The sequence below is a fragment of the Neodiprion fabricii genome, chromosome 1, assembly GCF_021155785.1.
Source record: "Neodiprion fabricii isolate iyNeoFabr1 chromosome 1, iyNeoFabr1.1, whole genome shotgun sequence".
Classification (NCBI taxonomy): Eukaryota; Metazoa; Arthropoda; class Insecta; order Hymenoptera; family Diprionidae; genus Neodiprion; species Neodiprion fabricii.
The window spans coordinates 37,480,495-37,490,013 of NC_060239.1; the positions used below are offsets into that span (position 1 = coordinate 37,480,495).

The following is a 9,519-nucleotide window of genomic DNA, read 5'->3' on the forward strand; positions in this document are numbered from 1 at the left end:
CTATTCAATTCATTTAACCTTACCATTGAACTAACGACTATGCGAGTTTAGCGAATTTCCGACGAACTGTTGAAATGTGCAAATATGTACGTAAGTTTTTTTTTTTCATTCTCTTTATCGGGGTATTGGTACAAGTGTCGAGTATCTGTAAGCTGACCGGCATAAATCATTTGTTTTGTTTTCAGATACGTATTTGTTCGTCAGCTGTATAAGACGGATGTAAAATTAAATATTTATTTTTTCTTTCCTCGTCAAGAATTTCAAACAAAGGAAACTTGCTAGCGTGTAATTATGGAAATCTCTTTCGCATTTAGCGTAAGACCATTAATCTAAAAGTGAAAAGTATATGTCTATATTACAATCTAACTTAACCTAACCTAACCAATTTTTAACTCTAATACGTGGGTAAAATCCACGTGGCCCAGCACTACTTGTTACTTCAACGTAACCGAAGTTGTCTGCTGTTAGGCGCAGTGACCGCCCCTGGTGTTCATATACCGGGATAATCTCTTGAAACTTGAAAATGAACCGCGAGTGCGCCGAGTAATTCGATCTCATTGGTCGGCGAAATCTTCCCGCGGCGATATTTTTGTCTGCGATGCAGGCGGGCCAACCTACGCAAAATGTGTGCGTTTGAATTTTCAAAGAGCGTAAGCATTGAATTCCGACCGTTCTTTGAAGAATCAACTTTCCGAACCGATAACAAATGCTTCCCAAACCTTTCCGAGTCGCTGCCTCAATTATTCGAGATTCTAACCTCGAAAATTCGTATAAACCACATCGCCGCCGGAAACAGTTTGACGGCTGAAACTCGGGATGGCCAGCCTGCACGAACAGCCGATAAAACTCGCGCATGCGCGGTTGATTTTAAAGTTTCAAGAGATCGTCCCGGTATAGTAGTATACACATGAGGGTGTTTCGAATTTTTTTTAATTTTCGATTTTTCTACGGGTGAATGTAAAAAATGCCAGCTTCTGATCTAAAAAGTAGTCTCAAAAGGACAGCACTGTAGCATCAGTTTTAGTGTGTGCGGAAACAATTTGTTTGAATGAGTGAAAAATCGATATTAGCACTCCTTTAACACGTATTATGTATTTTACATTTTATTTTTTATTACTTTTACAACAAAAGAAAAGAAACAGCAACGAAAGAAATGAAACGATCACACATTATTTTTTTCCCTGTAATATTTTTATTTATAAAAAGAACAGTATAATTTTGCACATTTCGTAGAAGAATGACAAAACATAATCTATTTTCGATTAGATCGATTTTTTCGGATTCATAGAGTATAATCGATTGTTTTTCAAACTCGATTAAACGACCGAATCGATTATTTTTCTTCACGATCGGTTTTTGTTTTTTACTCCTACGAACGATGCAATACAATATCAATTTACGTGATTAAAGTAACAGTTATTATAATTTTCTTACTTACTAAGTACCCATTTGACATTATTAGTGAAAGATAAATGAATACTTTCACCTGAAATTGGAAAACATTTTAAATAAAACTATAAATTATCAAAAACTTTTCCGCTATTACGACTACATACGGAAATTCACGAAATTTTGGTTTCATATGCAACGTTTCAAGAAAATTATTTTTTACCGATTCAATCGAGTCGTGTCCTATTGTTTTTTTTTTTTTTGACTAGATTAATCGATGCATCGATTATTTTTAGCTTAGTGATCATCGCTACTCTCGTGCTGTCGTGAAACGATTTCGAACAGCCTGAGATAACTCAGGTAACATGATGTGCAAAATACCAAGAATCGTTGTAACCCAAAGCGATTAATTTACGAGCTGTGATATCGCGTGAACATTGCAAATCTACTTACTATTAAAATTAAATAACAGAACAAGAAAAATAGAGTAAAGATAACGGCCACAGGACGATAAGCATAGTGAATCGGCCCCAGAAGGATATCTGGATCATCATTTGAGGGTATGTTGGTACTAATAAGATATGTACGTTGATCCTGCAAGTTTCAGATTTTTATAATTAATTTTTGAATATCAAAGTATTTTAAGAAACTGAAAAAAATTCATTCCATATTATTGTTTTGAATATTTTATGCTGTCTGTACTTATGAAGTAATCGAGTAAACTTCGCTTCTGTTGTTTCAAGGGTGAAAATCGGTTTTTACATCACAAAATCGGTTTTTTATTAATTTCAATATGGCGTACCTTGTCGATCAAGTTGTGGATTTGAGAGGTTATTCTACATCGAAAAAGGTATAAAAAAAATTTGTTTCAAAATTGTACGAATACGCTATCATAGAAAAAAAAAATAATAATTTCGAGAAAAATCGCCTGTTTCAAATGGTTATTACGAAAATTATGAGTTGTAATTTTTCCGGATCATAGCTTTTATATAGCTCTATGATGTGACCAAATTTAATTCAAATCAGTCAAGCCGTTTTAGAGAAAAGAAAATTTTTCCGATTTTCTGTTGTTTTCGATTTATTCAAAAACCAATGTAGATAAAAATCTGAAACTTGCTGCATCTTATTAATACCAACATACCCTCAAATGATGATCCAGATATCCTTCCGGGGCCGATTCACTGTGCTTATCGTCCTGTGGCCTTTCGTATAATACATAATGTATACATACATAAATATGTTAAGGAGAACTAACGATGCAAGATTAATTCGGCGACTAATCGTCTCCTCTCGGTTTTACACGTCACGTGATATAAATCAGCCGCACGTTGGCACGGATCCAATTTTCTCACTTCACTTTGTTTGAATCGTAAATTTTCCTTCGGCGACAGTGTTCATCGTTACAACTCGTCGCCGATTTTCCTATGCCAAGAAATTTTTGTAGCGTCCATTAAGTCTCGATTGTTATTTACACACACACACGTGAAAATTATTACAGGATGATACAACAGTCTCTCTTACAGCTGAAACCACCGACGATTTCGTTTCGTCTGTGAATTTGTGACAAGTGATCAGTGTGTTCAATCAACGCGCACTAAATTTATCCTCTCCTTCGGGTTCCCCGCGATCGCTCTGTCGATGATTCAAGAATTTAAATAATCTGAAACTTTCGGCCGACGGAACAGAGAGAGAGAGAAAAAAAGCGTCAGATACAATCTAAAAATAAGAAAAAACCGTCGTTGCTTTGACACTTTAATCTTCTAATATACACGGAGAATAACGACCGATAAATTTTTCGCCCTGATCGCTGAAGATTCTCGAAGTCTAAACTGGCATCAACGTTTCGTTTAATTTATACACTTTTTTTCACCTAACACGAAAACGATAACTTTTCATGGCGAACTTTGCTTTCTTTTCTACACTTTGTATCGTCGCTGTAAAAGTTAAAAATAGCAAGACATTCTGAAAAATTTATAATCCAAGCTTTCGTGATTCAGCAGCCGATCATTAGATCGGCAAAAGATTGGCAAATTGCGATAAAACGTGCTCGAAATTATTATACGGTCATCACTTCACGCGTTTATAATTATTTGAACTTAATGTCGTTAATTTGTTACCGACATAGTAGTTTTAATGATAAGATCAAATCTTAAACGTTGGCATTTATGTAAACATTAAAAAGTATTTAGATACAACAGAGATTAATAATTACCTAGCTGTGCAAGGTTTTTAACTTGACGGTGAGTGATCAAGTGTAATTCATGTAAAAATTTTTCATTTTTTATATCAAAGAAAACTAAAGACGAAAATTATAATTGACTGCTAAAAGTGCAACATTCCATCCCTAACCGTCACCCAACGAAATCAAATCGGTATAACATCTACACGGTCACGAAATTCAACTTATCGTTAATTTGTTAGGTGTACCTAATTTTTCCCTCGATCTTCACGCGTTACTTCGATGACCTCTACTGATTGTAAAGGTTAAGAATTTCAAAACGTGGTTCAAACGCGTCGCCTTCTGCGCATGCGCATCAACGACTCGTGTTTTCACCCTCGGTTCCGAGTTCCGTTGGCGATGACCGATCGGCTGGGTAAATCGGACTTCGAATTTCGTAGCAACCGATATCTATTATCCGTTATACATACTTTCTCCGTACTATATCGCAGAACAATGTTATGGCACGTGTTACAAAACTGCCGGTCGCCGGCTCAAACCCGTTTCTCGCATCACTAATCGCAGCTATATTCACGTGAAATACAAATATGGCGTATATCACATTGTATTGAAGTTAGTAACGTTATCCTGGCATCTATTCATGACGAAGAATAACCGTTATTTTATGATTTTCGAATTGTCCGAAATTCAGTAACTCGTCATAAAACTAAACACCCTCATATTTCGATACAGTTGTTCCTTAACAATGAACTAACATTACTCACGTCAACCTCGTTGAATCTTTTTGTTGGCGAGCCTTATTTATTTTAGGTATTCACTCGACGTACGGATGTTTCACATCAAACACAAACATGCGTACATTACACGCGTGGAATATTTTTCCGAGTAATGTTTGAGTACGTGTACTTGAGGGCAATTTCAATGTCACGCGAATCGTGAGATTTCATTCGGACCAAACAACTGAAGGGGAGATAATCGAATGTTTTTCTGGCAGAGATGAATATACGCGAATACCGACCGACACGCACGATTGACCTTTGTTTGTTGTGCTTCGTCTTATGTGGATCGCAGACGAGGCGGAACGAACTGAAGTTAGCACTTTCTCGCAAATACGAATATCAAGAGACACGCGATGAAACGTTGGGATTACAGTCAGACAGAAACGAATCGACGATCGATTACTGACTAAGGAATGGCTAATTTATTCCGCACATGGCAGAGCGGAAGTGTATGTAGAATGTAAATACGGATTGACGACGGCCGGGCGTTCGAATGCGCAGAATTCGGATAACACGCTATATGATCGAGGTTATTCAAGGTTGATATTCACCTTTTAATCACAGGAGGCACGTGACAGCTTTTCACTATTCCACACTTCACTTAACGCTGTCAATAATCGGTGGAAAACCCGTAAACGATACGTGTCGCACACTTTCCAAGAGTCAGTTATCATTCCACTAGGCACGCTTCACCCACCAGCTGTAGCGGTTTTAACATGCAGCTCGATGTATCGCGACCGACGTCATATTGCGGCCGAAAGTTGAGCTTCGCTCGAAATATCGATCGATCTCACACGATAACACCGGAGTTACCGACCATTTGACGCGAGTTCGTTATCGACCGACCGTACTTAGCTGTATAACAGTTTGTCGATTATTTCAATTTTAATTCGAATCAAAATTTACACATGAAATCAAACTCTCACTTGTAATGAATCGTCGAATGTGTGAACGGAAATTCGCTTGCGGCATCCGTATTCGATCAATTCAAATTACTGCATTACTTCAAGTTTAGAGATGATTCTAAAATTTTCAACGCTTACCGACCGAAAGTATCATCATCACAGATACTAAACAAGTCATTCAACTGACGATATTATCGTCGGATTCTGTCTGAGATAACCAGGCCTCCGTTTGAACTAGAAAATTTAACCTCGAACCAACGTGTCAAGGTAGCTAATATATTACACTACGTAATATAATCGCGGTCATTAACTGACACCAATTACTATTGTATTGAAAACACTATATGAACGAATGCGGTTTTCATCGGGCGATAAAATTGCTAAGATTACAATAGAATTACGTCATTTTTGACGCGGTTAACGCTAACGTATTTTATTTTTTTTAATATATTGAACGTTGAACGATAGAACGTTGATTGAGGAAAGAAGGGGGAAAAATAGCGTAAACGCAACTAAATTTAGATTTCTAACGAAATAATGAGTTTATCCGTGTACTAGTGTATTTAAATACTACGAAAGAGACGGAAAATCGGGTTCGGTAGTCCAATAATTGCACACGTACAAGTGGCTTTGGAAATTCAGAAAAAGGACAGAATATAAGAAAGCCAAAAACGGAATTTGACGGCGAAATATACACGCAAATGATTCGATTATTAATTTTTTAAATCCGAGACGAAATCAATTTACAATGAAGTGAGTCAGTGGTAAACGTGTTACAGAAGAGACGACGCAAATTAGTATACACGAGATATTCTGTGAATAGCCAAATAATAACCGAATAACCAGTGAAATCACATGCTTCGTTACCCCCAAACATTGATATTTTACCCTCACTATCGCACGCTCGATATTTTACACTTTGAACCGAACGGAATGAGATAAAAGCGAAAAGACGATCCGGTCTAAAGCCACTCGCAACGTCGATGTTACTAATTGGTTCGGGTGCGCTAACTGATCATGTGATCGAACTAATTCCGATTTTGGACCACTGAAAGGTCTCGGTGTATCGACATTTATAGACCTCGACCCGAACGGTATCTGATTTAAGATAAGACGTACATTGTCGGCCTCGATTGGACTTGCAGGATATTTGGGGCGGTTAAAAATCTGCCTGGAAAAAAATTCCTACAATTTCACCCTAGAATCGCTTATTTGTTCCAAATACGATTAAATCAATTCAACAATTTCGATTTAGTTGGTTTGTCAAAATGATATAGTCAAGCGAATTCCTTGATTCAACAAAAGTCTTTCTTGACGCCATCGAGTTAAACAATCTATCCTTTCCCTCCGTGGATGTTGTACTAGATATTTTCAGCTGAACATAGCCGTGAAATCTATTTCAATTGCTACGCCGACATCAAATTATCGCAAATAGTACAAAGAAAATTTAATATGAGTGAGGATTATCACAAATAATGGCAATGGATATTAGATTTTCGGCTTACAGTTACAGAGCTCATATTTATGTCGTACCGAAAACCATCTTTTCGGGTAATGGTACAAAAAGAAAAAAAGAAAAGAAAATATTCGATATCTCTACGGTAAGCAAACTCTCTAGTGCAAACAATTCATCTCTCGCATCACCCAACAGCGATTTGAAATGATGAGCATACCAATGTCGGAATAAAATCTGAACAAAATGCCTCCACCGATCGCAATTATCTGCAATCAAAAACAAAGTCGATCAATGACCCAAAGGTCCTCGTTATTACCGGCGGTCAATTCTCTATAAGCAGATTAAACGATGCTTGAGTCCGAGGTTGAACTTCCGGTTCTCCTTGCTCCGATAATGGCGTATGAAAAAGGATATGATTCAGTTTGTTGCCCATGCAGTTGTGAGTCAATCGGCTCGCTCTCAGCCCTCGTATGTCGGTTGATGCGATAGCGACAATGCTTGTGATGCCTGGTATCGTGCCTGCATGATTTACATATCGTGTTTCCGACCGCACTGCGCTGCTCAATTTACGAACCACGTGACATCGACCATGCATACAACGAGCGAGGAAATGGGGAAGTAAAGGGAATCACCCAACCCTTTGTCAATGCGAATTGATAACCCTACACCGCGGAGGAAAATTTCCAGTTAGTACAGTGGCTGCTACCGCAGAGTTCGAAGCTATTATAATTTCATTTTTACAATCTGCACTTACGCGATTGGGTTGGAAATAAACAAGCCAATGAGAGACGGACTAACTATAAAGTTAGTCTTAACCTCTTCCCGGCCATCGTTCCATATTTGGAACGGACACGTGCAAAATTCGGCCGGAAAGAGGTTAAGACTGATTCGACCCTCTTGACTGTTTGACCGTACTCTATAGTCTTCCTCGTTGGAATTATATTGAAATATATCTATGTTATAACCGACGCTATACACTGAGATGAAAATAGACGCTATGCTGATTGTTAATTTTTCCCATTACTTTTTATTACGTTAATAATTGTTTGAGAGATGAGAATTGTGATACAGCTGAAATCCTGTCCTATAATCAAGAGTTGCAACAAATTGACCATATGCACAAACGAAGTTCGCGTGATGAAATTACAGGGCTTTCAATGATTCACGGCATCTATCTCTGCTCACTGTTAGTTTATGAATACGGTATTTTTTCTCAGTATATCCGATACACTTTGCTCACTTATACCGTGAACTCTGACCAATAAAACCAGAAGCGCGTCACGGTTCAGACTCTGCTTACCCGTACGTCAAATCGTGACAAATATCCGAGTACTCGGTGTACAGATTTCTTTACACTTACACAATCTTGTTAAGCTACTTTTCAGTTTGCTCTCTGCGGTATAAAGCCGCTGCAATTGTAATATATATGTTAGTATGACGTGGAGTGAATCAGCGAGTCGGAAGCGGCTTAGAGCGCAAGTATAATTAATTTATAGCACAATAAAATGACAGGGTTTGACGAGTAGCGAGTATAATTATCGATGTCGGATCAAATTAGGACCTGAACGGTTCTGTTCCACAGCCAGTAAAATCCTCATCGTATGTAGGTCTGGATAATTATTGCAGATTTTTCAAAAACGAATACAAAAACTGTGATATTGTTGCCAGTATAATTTATTATATCATCCCAGCGTGGAATTTGTATCATCGATTCGCAATTTGCGGGTAATGTTACGCATGAGCGTGAGCTTATCGTAGTTCGTGGCCTAGGGAATTAGCCCGAATTGGATTATCCGGATTCCGCGAAAAGATAACCGTCTTCGTGACCATGTGGTTGTTTTTTTTTGTTTTATTATACGCTTCGACGATCGATAAACTCTTCGATATTTATCCTCTTCGGCAGCCGGGTGCGGGTTCAATTTCCACGCAAACTTCCGGGTTTCGTTATCGCGGTATTCGATCTATAAAGTGCCACGTGGCGCGTGCAAATTGCGTTAAAGCGTGCGATGCGTCACCCGCGAAAGGTGGAATTAATCGCTGTAGTACGAAGGTATAAACAGATAGCTGTTACTGTATCAGTGTATCGATTCTTTAGTTCCAACCTGACAGAGACTCACGTCCAATTTTAACCGCACCTCCGTTGAAACACATCGAAGCGGCAATTTCGTTGCAACATCGTTCTGAGAACCAGTTTATTTTACAATAGTTCACTACAAATTCGCTACGAATACAGCAACGAGTTGCAGCTGACCGACCTACTTTGCGAAATAAATAGCAGGATGAATAGAAGCTCTCCTACGTATATCTTTCGTTCAAACAAACAATAGTAGTGAATTCAGAGGAACCGATCACGGCTAGCTGCTCGCGGACAGACTTTGGTGACGTCACACGACACTAACCAATAAGAATGAATGAGGCTCGGAGACTCTCGTTCAAGCGTCTAATGAGAATTAAAAAAAAGTCTGCAAGTGCCAGTTTTTAAAAAATAAAATTTCTTTTAAAAAGTATCGGCCTTGGCATCCACATACTTCCGAAGGAAATTTTGTTTTATTTCTTTGTTAATGGTACTTATATTGATCTTTTTTAATTCTCCCTTTTCCAATTTTCAACCACTACGCAATCTCGACATATTATTTATACTGTTATTGTATTTTACCACGCAGCGTCTTTTACCAAAATTCAATTGACGCAAGTAACGTTACATACGTATAATTAGTTTGTGATCTGCAACAGAGTTGATAGTTATAACCGTATTGAAATATCGAAAATCAGTTAAAACTTACAAACATTCGTATCAGTTTATTGACATAC

At 37.9% G+C, this 9,519-nt stretch overlaps 1 protein-coding gene across 21 annotated transcripts in view; it reads right to left on the reverse strand.

The window, feature by feature from the left end:
* Positions 1-5,075, reverse strand: part of LOC124188063 (tubulin monoglutamylase TTLL4-like) — a 193,458-nt gene extending 188,383 nt beyond the window's left edge. For 8 of the 21 annotated variants that reach the window (XM_046580362.1, XM_046580364.1, XM_046580388.1 and 5 more), the window contains exons 1-2: positions 4,899-5,075; positions 2,621-3,021 (exon numbers count right to left, since the gene is read on the reverse strand). The gene's annotated coding sequence lies outside the window, so the exon portion shown is untranslated. The other 13 variants (XM_046580369.1, XM_046580373.1, XM_046580371.1 and 10 more) reach the window with 13 other exon arrangements.
* Positions 5,076-9,519: the final 4,444 nt, after the last annotated feature.